The sequence below is a fragment of the Dendrobium catenatum genome, unplaced genomic scaffold, assembly GCF_001605985.2.
Source record: "Dendrobium catenatum unplaced genomic scaffold, ASM160598v2 fragScaff_scaffold_1074, whole genome shotgun sequence".
NCBI lineage: Eukaryota > Viridiplantae > Streptophyta > Magnoliopsida > Asparagales > Orchidaceae > Dendrobium > Dendrobium catenatum.
In genome coordinates, this window is record NW_021319536.1 from 625590 (window position 1) to 649139 (window position 23550).

At 30.0% G+C, this 23550-nt stretch overlaps 1 pseudogene; it reads left to right on the forward strand.

The window, feature by feature from the left end:
• Window positions 1-23026, forward strand: LOC110103207 (annotated as a pseudogene).
• Window positions 23027-23550: the final 524 nt, after the last annotated feature.

Sequence of the window (23550 nt, forward strand, 5' to 3'; positions counted from 1 at the left end):
ATGGAGGAGGCAGGATGTGATCATGTGCAAAGCAGTGCGCCAATTGTCGATGCGAGTTTGACCTACGGTCCGACATCTAGACATGCGGGATGCGCTGATGTGGGAGGAAGCGAGAATCATGGGATACGCTGATCAGCTGATGCTAGTTTGACATGCAGACATGCGATTCGACGCCGTGCCTCCATGGAAACTGAGCTATATAGGCAGAGACGGGGTCATGCTAGTTGCTAGGTCAAGGTCACGAGTTAGCTGGATTAGCCAGGTCGGCCCGTGAGTTTTCGGGTCAATCTGAACTCGAACCTTTTTTCATACGAGTCAAGAATCTGAGCCTGGGCCCAACCCGTTTTACAAACATGTTAACCCAAACTCGAATTTTTCTAGCTCAGACTCGGGTCGGGTTTCGGGTTGTGTCAATTTTTGTTATGCAATAATTAAAATATCAAAGAAACTAAATACAATTCAATAATTTTTGTTATTATCAAAATACAAACTGAGGATCTTGGATTGCAATAGTTATAATATCTTTAATTTTAGAAAATTTTAATTGTATAACTTTTAGTATGTTATAATTTTTATCATTTTACACATATCGAGAGGATTATAATGAATTTTCACCTAATATTTTTATATTTTGGGGGGAGGTATTTTCTAATTTAAATATTTTAGGTAAATATAAACATTAGATAAATAATTATCAAAACCTCATAATGTCAGTGTATAACATGCATGCTTATTATAGTAGCTATATAGATAGTGAAAAAGAGCACATTATATTTTTTTTTATGAATTTCAATAATTTTAGTTCATATAGAAATTTCATATGTATTAATATGAAATAGTGAGCTAAACATTCAGCATAATATTACTTGTTAATTATGTTATATATTCTGTGAAATGTGTGATGTAAGAAATACTGATAAAAATAATTTTTTGATTCAGATTGGCTGGAGAAATATTATCCTGTACAGGAAGATTAGTTAACAAGCTTTACTTTAAAATAAGATTTATGATATAATCCTAAATGATATGAAAAGAAAGACATAAGCAGACATATTGATATTGATGTTTATTGATCATATGACTTGTTACTATTTTAATAATTTTTATATGCTTTTATATTTATATGTTCATACCAATAATGATTAAATAATCAATACATACTATTCATATTGTCTAGTATTGATTTCAATTGTAAGTTCTACTAACTTACTGAGCTGTTTGCTTACTATATGATTTGCATGTTTTCAGAAAGGGGTCAGGATCTAGTAGAGTGAAGACAAACTAGGATTCATGTTTTTGTTTTTGTTTTTTTTTTTTTTTTTCTTATAATCAAGAACTAAAAAATAGATTGATGAATGTATAAATTAAACTCTTAGCTATTGTATATAAATTTTGAGAAATGAATATAGTTAGTTATTTTGATGAATGCGATTTAAAGATTTTTATTTTGATTATTATACTAATTAAAAGAGATTAGTGGCTCTAATAGATTAATCAACAGATAAATAAATAATTCTTCTAAAATTAGATCATAGGGTGTTATAATTTACACACTTAAACCTAAAACATTGTAGTAAACATCTTAAACAAACAATGTAGTAAATAGATTAATCAACAAATAAATAATTCCTTCAATAAATATTCTCTCTCTTTCCTCTCTCTCTATCAAAATTGTAATATGCTATGTTGTAGCCGTTTTGATTATTCTTTAGTGTGTTGTGATATTTTATTATAGCTTATTCGAGGCTTGTTTGAGTCATTTTTCATAAAGGCTCAAATGTGGTTTGAATAGGGTTCAAAAATTGTTTCAAATTTTGATCGAGCTTTATTTGAACATAGTTCGACTAAGAACCTCATGCATGAATATTTTGAAATTTTACGGAAATAATTAATCATCATAATTAAAGCATTACAAATTAAAATAGATCAGGATAACATTTATGAACACTTAGCCTACAATACTACATGAATTGACAAAACTTAAATACATTAAATAAAAATAAATAATAATAATTATGAAAACTTTAATATATCATAATAACAATTACTTAACAGAATATTACAAACTAACAAGCCAACTTTTTATATTAAATAGAATTCATCAAACTGTGTCATAAATATGACAAAATAGTCATTAGTATAATATATTAAATGAATAGAAGCTTCATGTTAAATATTTTTTTCATTAGGTAGTGATCATTCCTTTTAATGTTAGAAGCCTTAGGTATAATATGAAGGAGAAAGACGAAGAATCCTAGTTTAAAAATGAACTTTGTTTAAACTAAGTTTAAATCATATTTAAACCCTCATTCAAGCATGATTTTAACCCCATTCAAATATGTTTTGAAGTAGATCCACACAATTTTAACTTTATGTGTACATAAACATACTCATGTAGATGTGTTGAAGTTTGAGGAAGCTGAGAATTTAGGACTGCAAGAAAACCAAACATTCGATGAGCTACTCGTTGCTCAGTTCAATTAAAGATCGTTTGTGATCATTTAACTAACTAAACAAGCAAACATGAACAACATTTTTAATACTCGAATACTTAAATAAACAAGCTTGAACACTAATGTGTTCAATTCATTTTTATTTATGAACAACATCATTTGAAACTCATGAATAAGCTCAACATTAAGCTCGATAAAAGCTTGATTTAGAACTCGTGAATAAACTCGATAAATATATTCATATAAATTAATCACATTTTTCAATATTTACTACATTGTTTGTTTAAGATGTTCATGAGAAATATAAGATGAATCATAGACAGTTTGTTCGTGAACGAGGTCATTTGGTAGCTCGAAAATACTAGTTATGTATATATTCATGATCTTGCTCATTTGATAACTCAATAATACTTATAATATTTGTTCATGAACGTGCTTCTTTGATAGTGTTAAAAAATTCATTAAATATGTTCACGAACATAGCTCGTTAAGGCTTGTTTGTTTAAAGCTCGATAAGCATTAAAAGAACGAACATAAACCAAACATGAACATCATTAATTTAAACGAACCAAATATGAACACAAATAATAAAGCTCAAATCAAACATGAACCGAACTAAAACAAGCTAATAATAAATGAACTCAAACATGAACACTCACATACTCGGCTCGATTCAGTTTGTTTGCAGCCCTAGCTGAGATAAATGTAACAATAGAACTTTTCAAAAAGAAAATAAAAATTAATAAACAATGTGTCTTTATTAATGTATTAATGGACACGTATTATTCAATAATTTTCTTTTAACCCTCAATTATCTTTATTATGACCTTTAGATCAACCTCATCTACTATCATCCCATTTATATGTGTGTTTTTATGCATACAACAAGTTGAAACCACCAAGAAATTGATTTGAATCGTGTTTGAATGGGTTATAATCTCGTTCATGATGCTCAAACCTTTTTTTGAGGATTACACTGAACCTAATTTTACATTTAATGGTAGAACCCTAGTTTTGCAACACACGTTTCATCTTTGTTTAAATAAGAATTGAACAGTAAATATGATATTTTAAGTTTATTCATTTCCGAACATAAGGCACTGTTAAGTGTAAATTATGTATTGTATATTATATTTATATCTCAGTAAAAATGTATTATTTTAGTTATTTTTTGTATCGAAAATACTCAAAATGGAGAAAAATATAAAGTATCAAATAGCGCTGCAAATTTGTTTTAGCAATGCAGGATGAAAACAACAATGTTGCGTTGAAATCAACTCTTTTGAAGCACCATTTTAGGACATTGCTGAGTTTGAAAAAGTTAATTTTTTTTTAGAGAATTCAATTTCTTGAATTTCAGTTTGAAATTGTACACGTCATTATGAACGATATATTTTTGTGGGAGGCAAATATATCATTCACTAATGGGTTTAGATAACGAAACTGAAAGTTTTTTCCTAATTAAAATAGTCTAATTTGAGGGAAAACTACAGCTGACCTCGAAATAACAAAATGGCGTTCTACGAATATTTTATTAAGATAATCTGGAAGAAGGGTCTCTAATTTCATATTCAGAGTCACAATAATAGATGATGTATCTTTTCAAGAAAAGAAAATATCATCTACTGTCAATCATTCGAATATGACAATAATGATCGTCGTTGATTATGATTTTCTCATAGAAAATTAATTGAGTTTTTGAATTTTTTTTTTTTTTGAAGTAAATCCAAGTTATAAATTTCTTACGAGTGCAAGCCCTCGTAGTTAATTACATGATAGGAAGTCAGAGTTTCCTACGAAAATTGTCAATCAAAATAATGGGAGAAATTTCTATTTGGAGATTTTTTAGGAGTGATATTAAAGAAAATGAGACATGAATTTTAACTGGGATTGGATTAAAATTTGAACACTTATTTTTCAGAGGTCAAAAGAACAAAAGTATGAGGTGCTTTGGGATTCTGAAACATTCAGAAACATCTCAGTTTGCCCTATGTATGGGGCTTTGAATTTTTGATTGAAGAGAATTTTAATTCAAGTCGTCAATTTATTAAAAAGTTGAGATTACATTCCCAAAAGTTTGGGACTTAAGATTATGAGTCTGTCTCATATCCTAATTCTAAATTGGGACTGAACAACCATAGCTCGAACCTAGCTCGCGCAGTACAAACTTGGACTTATCTCAGCCTGAATTGGGGAGCCAGTTAACCACTTAAGCGCTTAAAAATTATGATTTTGATCTTTTTTATGAAAGAGTGGTAGGATGTTAATTAAGTTGTAAAGAGTTCGGACTGACATCTAGACCATATCCTAATTAGTCCCTTAACATTTTAGACACTTTTAAATTTGTTTCCAATGTAATGTACGTTGATTGACTCGAATACATAAAATTGATTCAATATGAAGTATTTTTAAAATTAGGCTTAAAAAATAATTTTATCTTAGAGATTACACAACATTCCCTTAATAGAATTACACTCTAATAAATTAAGTAGTCTACCAGAACCCGCAGGCAGGGAGTTGCTTAAGATGAAGGAGAAAGTAATATTATGCATAAATGTAGACTCTCGGTGGTACCGAGCTTATTTTTTAAGTCGTTAGAGTTTGTTGGCCTAAAATTTTATTTTAATTTTGAGTAGAAAAGATTGTATACATACCCTCATGAGCCTCATGTCGTACTCAGGCTAAATCAAATACGGCATGCAAAAAAAAAAAGTAGAAATTTTCTACTGTGCAAACAATGTTAACAAATCAATCAAATTAACTAATAGAATTAAATAAATCAAATGCCCATAAAAAATGTCATTTAATTACAACCCATGATTTACAAAAATTAAAAGTGGCCAGGTATCACTGACAACAACCCGGATTCTATTCCTAGTACTACAAAGTGGATTTGAGTGGGATACTCTCTGCATGTCTATACTTCTTCTTCACACTACAAAAAAATAATGGCTATAAGGGCACCTTAAAGTGCCGTAATAATTATATATAAGGACACATTATATATTGGGGCATTAAATAATGATGTCACTTAGGTGATCTTTGGCATAGGGTTCATGGCATCTTTATGTGCCTTAAAAACTTAACTCTCATGACCTATATTTTTGATGGCATTGTCAAGCTTTTCTAACACCTTTATTTGATAGAACTTGTGAGTAAATACGACAAATATTAGGTTTCATAATAGGTAAGCTTTCCTAACACATTTAGGAACCCTAAACCCCAATTCAAATATTACCATAGAATAAGAATTCTTGTTTGCTAAAACCAAAAAAAAATATTTGTTCGCTAATTCATATTGTAAAAAATAAATACATAATGGTAAATTTGGGATTTAGCAATGGAGTTGAAAATCACACACTCAATAAATTTGGGAGATGGGAAAACATTCCAAAAAAAAAAAATTTTTGAGGGATTCCAAATTCAAGAAGGAAGATATGCCTACTGAAGGACTTTCAGCACAGTCAACTGCAGATAAAAATAGATTATCTGGTCTACGGGTGTTAAGCGAACTGTTTGGTGGAAAAGATTGGAATAATTATTGCTGTAGCATTAACTCGTCATTATCTGAGCACTGATATAATTGGCTACCATGATAAGGCAGATTCTTATTCAATTAATTTTCTGCTTCTATACATACTGATCGCCAAGTTGATGTTTCAAGATGCTGCTGGTAAATCTGATGATCATCAAGCCTAACAGCTTCAACCTCTTTATTTTCAGCAACCAAAGAATTTCCAAGGTTTTCATTTTTATAGATTTCATTTCCAGTATGTGTCACAGGACTTAATCTTTCATAATTTCCTTTGATTTAGTTCATATCGAATTTACTTCTCACTTTGTTTTGAGCAGACTCTGGCTTCATTTGGGACGATTTTTGTACAGTTTCTTAAAACAACTTTCTAGTAAAAAATTAAAAAAACAATAAAAAAACCGTCTCAAACAAAACCTCAATCTTTTCATTCTTTGATTCATTATATAAAAGGTCAGACTTCATATCAATTTTTTCTTCAACTATAAGATCTTCGTATTTGCTATCACGCTATAACATAGGAAAGTAGCATATTTGATCTACTTCTTAATCTCTGGCAGATTTCTGTTTCATTTGGAAGGTGTTGTTCTTCATCTGATACTTATCTCAATAACCAGCACAGGTGCTCATCATCTAAACATAAGAACGTTTTAAGCGAAAAAAATTGAAAAAATAGTACAATCGAACGTCGCTAAAATGACAAAATCAACTCAAAAACCAAAATATCAGCTGCAGTTCATCTAACCTGTTGGAAAATTGAAGTTCAAATCTAACGCTGGTGTGCTGCCGACTCTACTGCAAAAGAATATATATAAATTGAGGACAAAGTACTTCCAAATAAGTGCAAGAAATGACAATTTGCCCATCATATATAAAGTGACGGTGCTTTAGAACAATTAGGTTCTCTTCGTTGTGACCCAGAAATCAAAGAACCAAAACAAAGATTGTATCTCTTCATAACCCAGGCAGGAGCCAAGTCCACTGGTTACAAGATTTTTATAGGGGCTGCTTAAATGGGTGAAAGCTCAAACGCAAAGTAACTATTTCTGTTGGGCTCGAAGTTAATGGACTGCCATACTCCTCACCTTCAAGAATATGCTGCGAAGTAAATGCCATCAAAATTTATCGGACCTTATAAATACGACAAATCAAACACCCTCATGCTTATTTATATTCGGATTAGATGGACAAATATAAAGTATTAATGCCAGTGCATTGAGAAAACAACGCACATATGGGTTTTTGACCATATACAAATTTGTCCATAATAGGCCACTTTAGATGAGCTTGAGGATACTAACACCTTAATTGAAAATGCAAATTTAGAAACTGCAAGCTTGATATTATATACAAGTTAAAGTTAGAATGATATGGGCATAGTACACTATTCAATAGTTTAATAAGAGATGAGGCATATTCCTCAAATCAATGCATATTAGCATATCATTCATGTTTGTGGCTATGAATCAAAATCAACTGCAACATAAGGAGTTACATGAGATTCATACATGCGAACTCTTCCAACCTTGTCATTTTCAAGAACCTTTGATAAATATCATCTCTTCAAACATCTTCTGTTTGAGATGTTTGACTTCTTATTTCCTTCATTTTTTTTCTAAATATAATGAATATTAACTCTTTCACGTAATTTTTTGTATACTTTATACTTAATTTATGAAATTGTTTATTATCAGTATTTACCAAAGCTTCACAAGCTTCAATACTATTAGCAATTCATTCTTTTGTGTAACACGTACCTTTCAAACATTTCAACTCTCGTTGGTGCATAACATATGCTTTTCTCCTAAATAAATAAATAAATAATGTAAAAATTAATTAAAATGAAAGAATAATAGACTTCAAAATTTAAGTACAACACACACACTGACACAAATATGTATATACATATAAATTTTACCTGATCTTAACGCATTTGACCGAAACTCTTTTTTCCAGTTGTGTGCATCTAACTCTTTTTTGACCTACTCTTTATATTTTATTCACTTATACATTGAACATAAATATGAATTAATAAACAATATAACATGAATAAAACATTAAAATTAAAAAGTTATGATAATTTGATTTTTCTAAATTCCAATAGGATAGAAGATTTTTCCATTGACTTTTGAGTATCCTTTTAAGCACATTACTTGTAATTCTATATGCATATTTGGATCATAATATCTAGATTTAACATCTGTTTTTTAATTCCTCCATTTCTTTCTAATTGATTGAAGAACCCATACATCACTACTCAAATTTCTCCTGAAAAAAATAAAATATTTATTATTATATCCAAAAAATTTTGCTATTAAAATCAAACAAAACAAGTAAGCATATTATTAAGATAAATATCTAAACAACTTCTAACACATTTTTTTAAAGACTTTGGCATTTCATCCCAAATTTTGATATCAATAGGTGCATGTTTCCCATTATGAGCAATAGTTCCTAAAAACTGGAGAAATAATGATTTATTTTGTCGAATAGGTTGACCATATTTGTTAAAATTAACAACAAGTCGTTCTCCACCATGTTATGTAGCATGATATCGCCAAATACTATACATATAGGTTGAACCTCTTTTTTCACTTTTGCTCCTCATTGCTTCTACCTACTATGAAAAAAGATTTTAAATCTAAAATCTTATTAGTAAGATAAATGCAAATGTAAAATAAATATATAAAGTTTTGATAATATCTTAAATAAGAGGTAAACCTACAATATAATTTTAATGGTATTTGTTAAGTTGGAACATCTATTTTAACTTCAATTTGTTCTCTGCATCCTGTATTTCTAAAATGTGTTATGGTGTGTGGGGGCATTTTTTAAAAATCATTATAAAACATATACGTGAGTAGAGTTTAATAGAAGATAAATAATGCAATAAAAATAATCATTATAAAACATATACGTGAGTAGAGTTTAATAGAAGATAAATAATGCAATTTCTTACCCATGTTGCTCATATAATCTATGGAGAAAAACAACGTGTACAATTCAAAAAAATTATAAGGTTCACCACATCAAAACTAAATGCAACCTTTAGATAAACACATATAAGGGACACAAAAAACCACAAAATATTACATGATAATTAGATTGATATAATGATCTAATTATATATAGTACAAAAAAAGGTTTAACATTATAAAAAAATAGTACACAAATCAATTACTCTAATAGAATGCCATCAACTTCATCTTTAGTTCACTAAACTTCAACTTCAATAAAATATTGTTGAGAAGAAGTATCACTTTGCAAGTAGTTATTTACATCCATGACTATGTGAATGTTATTAAAATTATTTCTAGGTGATGTTGTAATAACAATATACCATGTAGGATCAATAGGATCTTCCACATAAAAAACTTGTTGAACTTGAGAAGCAAGCACAAAAAGTTCTTAATTTTGTTTAATTTTATTAAAATTAGTCAAGATGAATCCATCCTCACCCTCCTTCAATCTCTTTCCTTTAGAAACTCAATCACATTCAAATAAAACAACACTTTGCTCTATTATGTAGTCCAAATCAATTATATTTTTTAAGATCTCATAGTATGTCAAGTTACTTGAAATAGGATTAATATATTTGATACTATCGAAGCTTGAAGTTACAGCTTTAACTATCACTCGACAATTTTGAGTTTTTCATTTTTCATCAAAGCAACAACATGAAATCTAAAACTATTTATAACGTATTTCTTGTATAGAGTGACAACATTGGGCGAAACTCTAGCTAAGCATCTTAAATTAGTAGAAATAGTATCATCCTTCAATGGATCAATTGAAGTAATCTATTAAAATAAAGTAGATGTAATCAATAAAAATTCTCATGTAAAGTCCATTAGAATTATAACACTAACCTTATTAGCAAACTAATAAATGAAATCCTCATTGTGCACATTTTTAGCTTCGTGCTCTCCATAATGAGACCTTTTTAATTTCTTTAACTGTGGTGTAATATTCATTTTGAAAAATCATAAAATTTATAAGAATATAATAATAATATTAATATAAAAAAATGAAAATATATATTCTTCAACTAAAATTTTTTACCTAACAGATGGTTCTATTTTCTCACAATTAAAAATGATATATCGATGTACTTTTATGAGTGTCTCATCATTGTAGATATTGACCTCTCTTTTTCCAAGTGCATGACCATTTGTTTCAAAGATATTAAGTCCTACATTCAGAACATTCTCATCAATTTTATTTCTTACAAGTTGATTGTCTTTTTTCCACATGCTCAGCAAAATATAAAGAGCAAAATGTTAAACATTCATCTATAATCTAGCCTTCTGCAATTGATCCCTCTAGATGACTTCTATTTAGAACATATGACTTTAACTTCCCTCAAAATCTAAAAAAATTGTTTGATAAATGATAAAATTTTTAATTAAAGTTAAACATGATAAAATATATAATAATGCATGAAATAATTACTAACCTCTAAATAGGATACATCCAACAATAATATACAGGGCCTCTAATCCTTGCCTCGGTGGCCAAGTGAATTGTTAAATGCATCATGATATTAACAAAGCAAGAGAAAATATCTTTTCAAGCTGACAAAGTGTAATTGCAATGTATTTTTCCAATCTAAGAAGCTCAATTGGGAGAAGAACTTTAGAGCACAAGCCTTGAAAAAAATGACTCAGACGAAATTAGAGGAGAGTGAACCGACTTAGGCAAGACTCGTCTTAAGCATAATGGAAGCAATTGTTGCATTATTATGTGATAATCATGGCTCTTTAATCTAAGTATTTCAGTAGTTTTAGTTTCACTCGTCTTGAAATATTAGATGCATATTTATCTAACACTTTAATATTTTAAAAGACTTTATAGAAAATTTCTTTTTCTTTTTTGTTCATAGTAAAGCATGCAAAAGGTAAATAAGTATATCCAAATGAAGTACAACTAGGGTGTAATGTAGGGAGTATATCCATTTTCTTTATATATTTGCATTCATTCAAATGATCTTTTGTCTTTCCATTAAGATCCAATAATGTACCCAAAAGGTTATCACATACATGTTTTCAATATGCATAACATCTCAATTATGACGTAAACAATTTTTTTCTAATAGTAAACTTGAAAATATACTAAACTTCTTCCAATTATAAGGAAAATTAGGATTAGTAGGTGTTTTCTTTCTAAACTTCATATTTATACTTCTTAACATATCAACAATTTTGGATATATTAATAGGTGATGATATTATCCCATGTTCTTTATAGCTATTAAAAGATCGACTATTTGTTCTATCTGGATGATTGCGATCTAAGAAGCTCTGATATCCCATACAACATCTTTTATGATCAATTAAATATAACCATCCATAATAATGCAACTCGCATTTGAAAATTCTCCTCAGAACATGCATCATAAGTCTGCACACCAATTTCCTATAATTCTTTTAACTCAGCCTTAAGTAGTTATAAATAAACATTAATATCATTTCTAGGTTGAGTTGGGCTAGGAATAAGCAAAGAAGGCATCATGTATTATGGTTTTATACACAAGTTAGTTGGCAAATTATATGACATCAATCCAATAGGCCAAGTACTATAAGTTTAAGTCCTTGTCCCAAATGAATTAAATCCATCTGATGTTAAACCCAATCGTATATTTCTAGGATCTGTAGCAAAATTTATATCTTGGTAGTCTAACTACTGCCAAGCTAGAGTGTTAGCAGGATTCCTTATGCAACCATCTTTTTTAAATGATCTTCTTTATGCCATATAATATATGATGCAATCTTAGATTGCATGAATAATCTCTACAAACTTGATGTTAATGAGAAGTCCCACATGACTTTTCCTGCAACTTTTTTATTTTTTTAGTTGATATATCTTTTAAAGAACTATCTTTTGAAATTCATTTTGACTCATTAAAAATGTCACATTCATTTTTAATTTCATGAGGACCTCAATATAAAATGCAATCATTGCGACATGCATCATATTTTTTTTAAAACTTAAGCCTAAATCTAGAATTATCTTCTTTGTCTCATAATATGACTTTAGTAGACGAATATCTTCAATTACTTCCCTTAACAAGTCAAGCACATAGTAAATAATTTTTTAGTCCAATTACTATGGCATTTAAGTTGAAGTAGCTTAACAAGAAAATCAAGTTTTATGAACTTTTTACACCTAGGAAATAATTTTTCTTGTGAGTCACTTATCAACTTATAAAACTCTCACTATCTCCATTTGGTTTATTAATTTCATCTTGATCATATATAGTATTGCTTTCAAACCCAAATGCATCATTTAATAACCCTTCCATATCATCATTAACATCATCAACATTGAGGAAATATGATCCAATATCATTTCTAAATAAAGTTTCTCCATGAATAGTCCAATTGTAATATCTAGGTTTGAATCCTCTCTAAAGAAAATGAGCTTCAACATCATCTGTTATCCTATAAATTCCATTTCCACAATCTCTACACAGACATAGTATCATTCAACTTGAACTTCCATTACTAAATGGAAAATTTAGAAAGTTTTTAGCTCCTCCTTTAAAAACTACATTACTCCTTGAGCAATACATCTAACTTATACCTATTTCCATATTAGAACCATCATATAGCAAAGGAGAAATGAATATTAGAAACCACGAGAGCTAGTGGATGCATATTCAAAGGGTTTAAAGTACACTCTTTGATATGCATTATAAATAAATAAGTGATTAAGCAAGGAGTAAACAACTCTTTATATTAAAATAAAATCCTATATGATAACATAGATAGTAAATTTTGTCAAATCCAAATCCATGTTGTTAAGCAGGGGATTAATGATGGAATTGAAATTGTTGACAAATGATCTTGAAAAATAACAAGTTTGAAGATAAGTTGTTATTTGAAAATGCAAGTTCATAATGTCATGGAAGGATTGGTTCTTTCCATGTTAGTGAAAAGCAAAGAGTGTTTATTTTTATGATGAAAACTTTATTTATTCATTGAAGTAGCAGTCTTTGAGCCCCACCAGATAATGTAATGACATATTTGATTAATTGAGAATGATTATTGTATCAATTATGTTTACTAACAAAAGAGAAATAAGGTAATAAATATAGCTTTAGTTATTTTCGTTTACTTTCTCATGCCGTGGAAGTCACGGGACTGCTTTCAAATGTTATCTTAGGTGATAAATTATTTATTTAAGAATAGTTCTTGTAGGTAGTTCACTAACAATTTCTTAAAGGCAAAAGACTTCTAACAGTGTTAGTTCTTCTTTTATACTTTGAGTCTCCATTACTCTCACATTGATAACTTCAACAAATATATATTTTCACATTCATGGCTTGCATTAAATTGGTTTCAAATGAGTTTTTTTTTTTTTTTTTTACAATTTAAGAAGGGATATAAGCCAGTCTTTCTTGCATTTTGTGTATTAGCACAAAATGAAGATATTCTATTTAAATATCTTTAGTCAAGTGTAAATTCCCAAAATTAGTCTTTCAAACCATTGGGTGGCCTTAGGGTCCAAGGGGGCAGCGCCCCCCTTGCGGGTTTCAACCTACTTGATCAGGTCACAAGGTCAAGGGGCAGCGCCCCTACTAGGGTTTTTGGGGTTATAAATGTTTTTTTTTTTTTTCTTTCATTGTTTCCTAACAAATAGCCTGGTATATTTTAAGTGGGAATACATCAACGTTCAAGTGTTCATTGCTACGACACAACAATAATGATAAGAGCATCAATATTAACACTAAGCATGACAAAGGAAGAAATTTATATTTTTTTAATGTATTTTAAATGCATAGACTTGTTAATATCAAAACATTAGATAAAAAAAAATTACTGTAATGTTGTCAAAAAAATTACAATCAAGTCAACTAAAGAAAGCTACAAACTCTCAAATAGCAAGGAGTCTTTCTGATATAAATAAGGGAAGCGTCTAATTAAACATTTTCATGAAGCAAACTAAAATAAGACCAACGTGTTGATGAACTTCAAGATCAGCTTAAGATTTACCTTTCAGCAATGTACAAATAGTGGGCGTTCAGTTGTTTAGAAATTGCAAGAACCTGAAGAACCCTAGAAATCAAAAGAAGAAAGAAGTAAATTTTATTAAACCCTAGAAAGTAGGCATTCAATATTTGAAGGATTAAGGTGCGATTGAAATCATTTTACCTAATGCGACGCTCATGATTGTCAATGTAGCGGTAGTGAATAAATGATAATTAGGAATGGTAAACAGGAAGAGAATGCACATAGAGCGGTGTGGCATTCAACGAAAGAGGTGAAATAGTTTAATACTAGCAAGATGAAATACACAATAACTTATCCCACTATAGCTTTATTAGCACTAAATCGCTCTGTTAATCGACAAAAAATCATATTATACCCTAATAGATATCTCTTAAGGCACTTAAATATTTTTTGTGTCCTTCTATGAGCTCCTTAGATTCGTCAGGTCCGGATATCCAAATGAAAAGAAACTCTTCCTAGAAAGAGTGTTTTTTTTCCTTTTTGGATATTACAGTCATCCTAATATGGGTTTCCAAATGGAAGCTCTCCTTTATGGGATGCTCCCTCTTCTTTGGATTTTAAATTGGATGCATGTATCATAACTCAAAGTTACACTTTCATATTACAAATCAAATTTAAATTCATCAAATTACATATACATGAAATTAAAAAAAATCTAGATGCAAATATAACCTACAATATTATCCTAAACAGTTATAATTAAATTCAATATCCCAAGCAGTCATATAATTAAATGGTCAAATTAATTTCACATCCACGCTTGTCCATGCTCTTTTAATTTAAAGAGGAACTAAGCATTTTGTACCTGCAGAAAATTTATCACTTTAAAGCTTTTAATTTTGCCCATTGATTTATCCCTACATGAGCATGGCTACCTGTAAAAAACTTTGTAAGCATCCAAATCATTCCAAACCTAGTAGTAATCTAACACCCAATAAATCAATTCATGGATTGCATAAGTATATAAATAATCACATATATCAATCAATCAATGTTCAACCAGCATGTAGTGAAAATCATAGAAAATTGGTCACCTAATAGAAAAAATTAAGCACTAGTCTAGCCTAAAACTAGAGTTAATTGTCATAGCAAACCATCTAAAGTGTGTGGAGTAGGTTGTGTGACTTGGATATGTCATATACTAATTCTTATTAAAGTTTTCTAGTGTTTGATTTGATGAAGGGAAATTTTAGTATGAGATTAATTATTAGAGTTTTAAGGTCAATTTAAAAATGTGTTTTAAGTGTTAATTGATTACCACTATTATTTATATAAGAGCTATGAAGTTTATTTCACCTTTATTGGGGCTAAGTCAATAGCCTCGTAGGCCTATGTTACCTAGTAATAACTAGTGTTAATTAAGTTTATTTAATTAGATGAGAGTTAAGGGTTGATAAATTTTTATCCAATTTATTAATTATTGGTTTGAATGATTAAGTTAGGATTTTCTAGAATTTTAGACTAATTATTGAATTTTAGGATATTTTTTTGTATTACATAATTCATCACATTAAGGGTCAAAAGTTAGTTTTTTTTTTCACTTAAAGAAAATTATGAAATTTTATAATTTTTCCTAAATACTAGATCTTAAGATGAGTAATTAGATTCTAAGTTTGTTAAATTTAAATTTATCTATATTAAGTTATGATTTTTTTAAGTTTTGAATTGTTTTTTAACTACGGTTGAACAAAAAGTTAACTTTTTTTTACTAACATATTCCAAGTGGTTTGACATTTTTAGAGAATACTAGACCTCAAATGGAGTTGAATGGCTTTAAGTTTGATTAATTTAGAAATTTTTATATTTAATTATTAATTTTTAAAGTTTATGTGATTAATAGAATTTTTTAATTTATTTAATTAAAAATGGTTTACTGGTTTTGATCCAAATTGATTCCAAACTTTTTGAAACCACAACCAAAGGTCAGGATGACCCAAGGGAGTGTTTCCAACTATTTAAGAATATTTTAGAGTTTTTAAATATTTTAATTAATTTAATTAATTAAATATTAATTTTGTACTAAAAATCAAATTAAGCCTAATATAAATTAAAAGTCTAATCAATAGACTTTAATTTTCTTAGATTGGAGATTTAATTATGAGATTTTTTATGCATTATTTATAATTTTTGGTTTAATTTGAATTAATAGTGAATTAATTAAACTCCTAGGTCAACTTTAAGTGTTGATTTTATGCTACCTAAATGATGGACTAAAAGAGTTCCAATTACAGTGATATAAAAGCTCAAGCCCACTGAATTTGGGCCCATGTTGAACCTTCTAAGGTGGTTAACCAATCCACCCAAGGTAACCTCTAAGTTACCTTCAATAATCTAATAAGAGCTACCTATACTAATGATTGGGGTGTAAATTGGTGCCACCTAACCCTTATACTAGGTACAACTAACACATCAAAGCACAATTCCAAAATCCCATTGGAAAGGTAATTGGGTTGGATTGAATTTAAGGGTCAAACAATGACCTTAACCTTAAAATAACTCAAAGATGCCCTTAATCAATTCAAACAAAGAGGAGAAATTTTGGGCATGTTAGAAACATGCCGAAAATTGATCTCCCAAAGTTTCAAGCCAAAGTGAAGTGTCCTTAAACCATAATTACAAAAATACCCTTAAAGCTATTGCTGGAATTAACTAAATTGCATGCATAACCATAGCTTGAAACATAAGGCTTTTATAGGTCTCCTCAAGACCTTTCCAATGAGTTTAAGATAACCTAATTTGGTTAAGCGGATGAAGAGATATGAAAATTTTAAAGTTTCATGTGATCTTTAGAATTATTAATCTCGAAATTACATAGTAATCCAGTGCTTTACACTCGGGTTTCATTCAATTGGTCAACCAATCATTAGTACTGACTTTGTAAGCATGGGATTAATTATAGTCGACGGATTTTTAATCAGATTGCTATGAGTAATACAGCTTCAAAATTGCGAGATCTAATATGAACCATTGATTGAGATCAATGGTTGAAATTACGACTTTAACCTCCCTACATCCGAAGATGTAGACCTTCTTTGGCATAATTCGAGAGATCTCATCGAGGAATCTTAACCAAACTTTATAGGAAGGATTAGGACAACAAAAGATTCCAATCCAATGGTGGAAATTCAATGGATTGAAATTTTTCTTTGCACTTGACCGAACTATCTATCTTGGGAACTCGGGAATGGGATTTCACCTTACAAAAAGCCCCAACAAATGGGATTTTCTAGTGAGAAGTTTGACTGGAGGAAGACAAACACTTCTTCTTCAGAAGTCATGATTGGAGGATGGCCAAAGGTATAACTTTTAGAGGAGTGCAAAGAAACTTCACTGGAGCTTATTTGAACATATGGTTGGAGAAGGCTGGAGACTGGGGGAGAGGACAAGGAAGCTGATGTTGTAACTCGAGCTCTCAGGTTTATGATTTTGATGATAAAAAATATTAATGATTATCTATTTATTTCTCTTAGTATTTATAGTATATATTTATTTATGTATTAACTAATATTTTAGGTACAACATCCACTGTTATTTAAAAATTTAGTGCTTAAGATGAAGTAGAATAGGTTATGCCAATAAAGTCTGAAACTTTTATTTATTTATTTTTTATTTTCTAAGTCAAGCTTTATAAGGGTGTTTGCTAGCTTTGTGACCGTACACACACATATAAGGGGAGAAAAAATAATTTTTAATATTTTAATTTTTCTTTTCATCGTGTTGTATGATGTGGATCGTAATATATGATCTAGTGTTAGAGAAATTAATTAAAATATTAATTTTTTGAAAAAAATAATTTTAAAATACAACTATCCATACAATACAAACACCACATCGTACTAGATGATCTATTATAATTAGAAACTCTATCATTCATTAAATTAGACAAAAATTTGAATTTGAAAAGTTCTTCTTCTCATACTATATGAACCTAATCATATTAGTTGATATTTAAAATATTAATTAATTTAATCTTATTATTAATCAATCAAATCTACTTAATTTTAATATTTTGATCATACTGTATGATTAACAAAGATGATATTTGGTCGTCCCATGAATCATCTAGAACAAACTGCATTTCAGTTGAACTAATCATAATGTACGATTGGTCATTAGTTCTGATGATCGTATAGCACTAACAGGTAAAATTGAACTGATCGTACTGTATGACTGGTCATTCGTACTGATGATCGTACACTACAAACATGTTAAATTTTGCACATCGTACTGGATGATCCTGTAATCATGTTGTATTATTTTTTATGGCTAAATTAAATTTTTAAGATTTTTTAAGCTCACTATTTAAGCTTTCTTATAAGACTTTATAATGGACTTTTTGACATTTATTGAGTTGATTTCTTCTGGAGAAATCTTGAAGAAAGAGCCTTGAGTTAGGGAGGGAAAGGTTGAGGTTTATGAGAAAGGTAGAAGATCTTTGTCTGTTTTAAGGGAGTGTGAGAGAGAGTTTCACATTATTGCTCCGGCGAACTTGCACCTAAGTTCCTCCTTGTGTCAAGGTTTGTCTTAAGGGAAGTTTTGGAAAGAAGATATCTTTGGTGTCAAAGAACCTGACTACTCTGCTGCATGGGGAAGGGTGAAAGGGATTTGAGGTACTATGCCTTTTTAAGAGGAAAAAAATGGAGTTGAGGTTCTTATCCTTCCCTAGGATGGAGAAGAATGAGTTGAGGTTCTATGCCTTCTCTAGGAGGGAGAAAAATGAGTCAAGATTCGCTACTATCACTAGGAGGGTGACATAGCATCTGGCACTCCATCGCATTAGGTTTGTTGAAAGTGAGTCGATAAGGACTTCTTCACCTTGCTTTTGGAGCAAAAGAGAGTTACTTAGTATTAGTGCAATACTCAGAGTGGAGGACTCCCGAGAGTGGACATAGCTTAAGGTTGACCAAACCACTATAAAAATCTCTGGTGTGTTTTTTTTTTCTTTTTACATTTTTATTTTTTCTGCATTTTGTTTCTATTATAATTGCTTAGAAAAATTAGTTAAATCAAAATATCATCATAGTTAAATCAATATTATTGATAAACTCATTTGCTTCCATAATTAATTAGAATTTATTTTTTTTTATTTCTAAAAACTCTTTAAAAATGTTATCATTATTATTTTGAAGTTGGATTTTTTAAAAAAAATTACTAATTCATCCCCTCTCTTGGTGAGCCTCATGCTAGTTCCTTAAGGTTTAATAACCTTTATGAACTTTCAAGTGATATCTAAGAGGGATTCAAAAATAAGGTTATAGAAAACTTTTGAAAAAATGATTAATGGCTCATTTTGATAATTGTAATAATGTAGAAGGTTATTTTATAACCTGTCCACCACTGTTTGAAAGTATTCCTTTTGATTTCTAGAAAATATACATATCTACTTTTTTGCAATTCATTGACTATAACATTTGGCGTATGATTTAAACTGGCTATTCTATACAATTATGAATTATTAAAGGAGTCAAAACAAACATTCTTTTTACTAAACGAAGTAGAGAAGAACAAATATATACTCAATTGAATGCTAAATCTTTGAATTATTTTTCTACGCTTATAACTTCTGAAGACTATATGAGAGTTCGACATGTACAACTACCAAAGATAATTGAGATAGATTATGCATTACATATAAATGTACTAGTGAAGTTAAATAATATAGGTTAAATTTATTACTACATGACTATGAACTTTTTAGCATGAAATTTTATGAGACTATCTCAAACATGTATACCATATTTACTCATATAATGACATATTTGCATGCTTTAGGTAGAGAATTTTCTAACTTTAAAAAGGTTAACAAAATTTTATGTTGTCTATTTGATAAAATTGATGCCAAAGTCATGACTATATGTGAATCAAAAGATTTTAATGCTTATTCTATTGATAATTTAATTGGTTCACTCATTGCCTATAAATAAAGTGTGAGTCAATGATTTTTTAATGTAGGTGATGAGAAGAACATAGTGCTAAAAGCCAAAGTCATGGATGAATATGGCTTAATAGATAATGAGAGTAACGAGATAACATTGATAACAAGTAAATTCAAAAATTTATTGAAGCACAAGCATAAGCATCAACAAAAGTGGAAAAAAGATAAAAATGATAAAAATATTAAGTTTTCTTCTAACATTATTTACTTTGAGTGTAAGAAAACTCAGACATCTGAAATATGAATGCCCAAATTTAAAAACTTATATTGTAAAGAAAAGGGTGAAAATAAGAAAAAAGGTAATAAAGATAAATGATAAGAAGTAAAAAATCTTCTAGGCAAACCTAGCTTCTGAATCATCAGAATAGGAGCAAGATGATGAAGTAACAAACTTATGCTAAATAGTCAAGGATTCAATTATTACTTTTGATCAGGTATATGTATGTTAAGATTTGTTTGTGTATTTTGTTTATGTATTTTGTGTGATTGTTTATCAATTTTTTGTGTTTAATTTTTATTATGTTTTAAGCATAATTTTATATTTTAGTTTCTTTACTAATATTATTATTTTCTTTTATACAAATTTTGATTTTAGGTGTTATTTTATCTCTTCTTTTTGATGATGTCAAAGGGGGAGAATATATTATGGTTGGTTGTATTTGTGTTTTAGTTTTTTTTTTTAAATTTATTTAGTTTTAAAATTTTATTTGTCTTAAAAAATAAAAAAAAAATACTTTCCCTATTTTTTAATATAATTCTTTTAGTAAGGGGGATATTAGGAGAACATATTTTTAGTTTATAAATTCAATTAATAATATTTGTCATCATAAAAAAGTGAGAGATTGTTGTAACTTGGGTTCTCAAGTTTTTGATTTTAATAATAATAAATATTATTGATTATCTCTTTATTTCTTTTAATATTTGTAATGCATATTTTTTTTGTGTATTAACTAACATTTCAGGTATAGCATGCACCATTATTTAATAATTCAGGGTTAAATCTGGGGTAGAATAGGTTATATCGAAAGAGTCTGTAATTTTCATTTATTTATTTTTTAATTTCTTGAGTCAAGTCTTGTAAGTGTGTATGCTAGCCTAGTGATCGTGCACACACACACAAGAGGAGCAAAAATAATTTTAAATATTTAATTTTTTTGCACATGATATTGTATGATCTAGTGTTGCAGAAATTATTTTTTTAAAAAAAATAATTTTAAAATATAATTATTCATATAGTATGGATACCACATCGTACTGGACGATCTGTTATAATTAGAAACCCCACTGTTCATTAAGTTAAGAAAAAAATTGAATTTTAAGAGATATTCTACTTGTACTATACAAACATAATCGTAGGATACAATGCTTAAAATATTACCTAATTTAATGAGCCGGCCGGGTGAGCCTAGCTCTAACCTTCTCTCTCCCTTTGTCTCATTTTCTCTGTTTTTATTAGGAGGAGGCTGCATCTGCTGCTGTGCAGTGCCTGATAATGGATATGATCCATCCAGCGGTTGTTCCAATGCATAAGGTGAATTTTGAAGAAAGGTCAGAGTATGACATGATTCAGAATTACAAGATTTTGCAGGACGTTTTCAATAAGCTTAAGATAGAGAAGCATATTGTTACGGGCTGAAATATATGCGATGGTAGAGTTTGTAAATTCGCGTCTAAGCGTTTTACGAATATTCAGCACACAAACAGAAAAGAGAATGAACACCAGAATTTTTACGTGGAAAACCGGGAAGAGGAAAAAAACCACGTGGTCACGCCCAGTTGAAATAATTCCACTAGTGTTTGTTTGAAGTACAAAGACCGATTTGTCTCACAAGTTGAGACAATCAGTTTACAATCAACTTCTAACAAAGTTATAAAGTTCTGCAGAATCTAGCCGTTTCCCAAAAATCCGGCAGAGTTCCGGCGTATTCAGGCGGCGAGAAGAGCTCCGGCGGTGGTCGAGGAGGAGAGGATTCTCCCTTTCCCCTTTCTCTTCTTCTTCTCTTCTCCTCTCTCTTTACTTGAGTCCTCTTGTGAAGAATGAGGGCTCTATTTATAGTTTTTTTTGAAGTGGCATGGCTTGTAAATAGGTGTGAGATCATGGGCGAATAGGGAGTGGTCGAATGGACGACCGATATTGAACCCTTCGATCATGCACTGTTCGTTGGACATTTGAAGGCCTTAGTGATGTTGGAATTTGGCATTCTTGTGCTCGTTGGATTCGTCTCGTCGAGCCGTTCGATTCGAGTATATGCTCGTCAAAATCGGAGATCTTTCGGTAACTCAAATTGTGGTTTGAACCTTCCAATAGCGCTTCGGGTCCTTGATTTGGACCCATTTGGGCTCGGATTGGGTTGAATTTGGTGTCATTGGGTTCATATTTCTGAGACGCTCAGTTTGACTGTAAGCTCGCTGAAATCAGAGTTCAGGTGCTCTCGAATTTTATTTTTGAAGTTTTCAACTAACTTTTTGCCTCGAGATTCGTGCAAGATAATTTTGTGATGACGTACGTATCAATATTAAAGTCAACAAGCTTGTTAAAGGATGACCGCTGGACAACTTGGAGTTCTTACAATGGCTGAAGCGTTATTGTAATTCTGTAAATGGAGGCATCATGAACGAGAACTACAACCCAGTGGAAGACGATGCAAAGGAGTGAACGAGAACTACAACCCGGTGGAAAGACGATGCAACGGAGGGAAAGAAAGAAATATCAGAGTTTCTCAAAAAATATCCAAATCACTGCATGCTAGCAATGTAGGAAATCGTGGCTCAATTGATGGCACCAAACATTTGACCGTGACTCCGAATTCAACTCTGAAGAATTCTACTGCTTACATCCAGGAGCTATCTGATAAGATTAATGAAATGAAGATTTCATTGGAGAGTATGGAGAAAGAAAGAGATTTTTACTTTGAGAAGCTACGCTATGCTGAAATACTCTGCCAAAAACCTGAAGTTGAGCATCTGCCGATGACAAAAGCAATACTAAAAATTTGTATTCCAATGATGACAAACATTCTCCTCTTCCTGAAGCTGAAGAATCCATTAATGAATCCATGGATGCTGCTGATCTGGAAGCAGAGGAGATTCAATGATCATGTTTCATCCTTGCATTTGCACAACTATCCCAAATTGGTCCTATTGAACCGAAGCTTTGTTCCGTTGATGCCAGACTCAAGTTCTGTTTTTTCTTTTTTCCTTTTGTTTCTCTGATGTTTCTGGATATGAGTGGTCACTCGACTCACTTGTTACTAATTAAGATATATCTACAAAAAAAAAAAAAACCTAATTTAATCAAGTGATTAATCAATCAAATATACTTAATTTTGATATTTTGATCATACTATACGAACTTGATCATATTGTACAATCAACAAAGATGATATTTGGTCGTCCCATGAATCATCCTAAATAAATTGCATTTCGATTGAACTAATCATAATATACAATTGTTCATTCGTACTGATGATCGTACAACACCAACATATAAAATTGAACTGATCGTACTGAGTGACTAGTCATTCATAATGATGATTATGCAATACTAATAGATCAAATTATGTAGATTGTACTAGATGATCTTGTAATCATATTAGACGATATTGTGATCGTATTATAC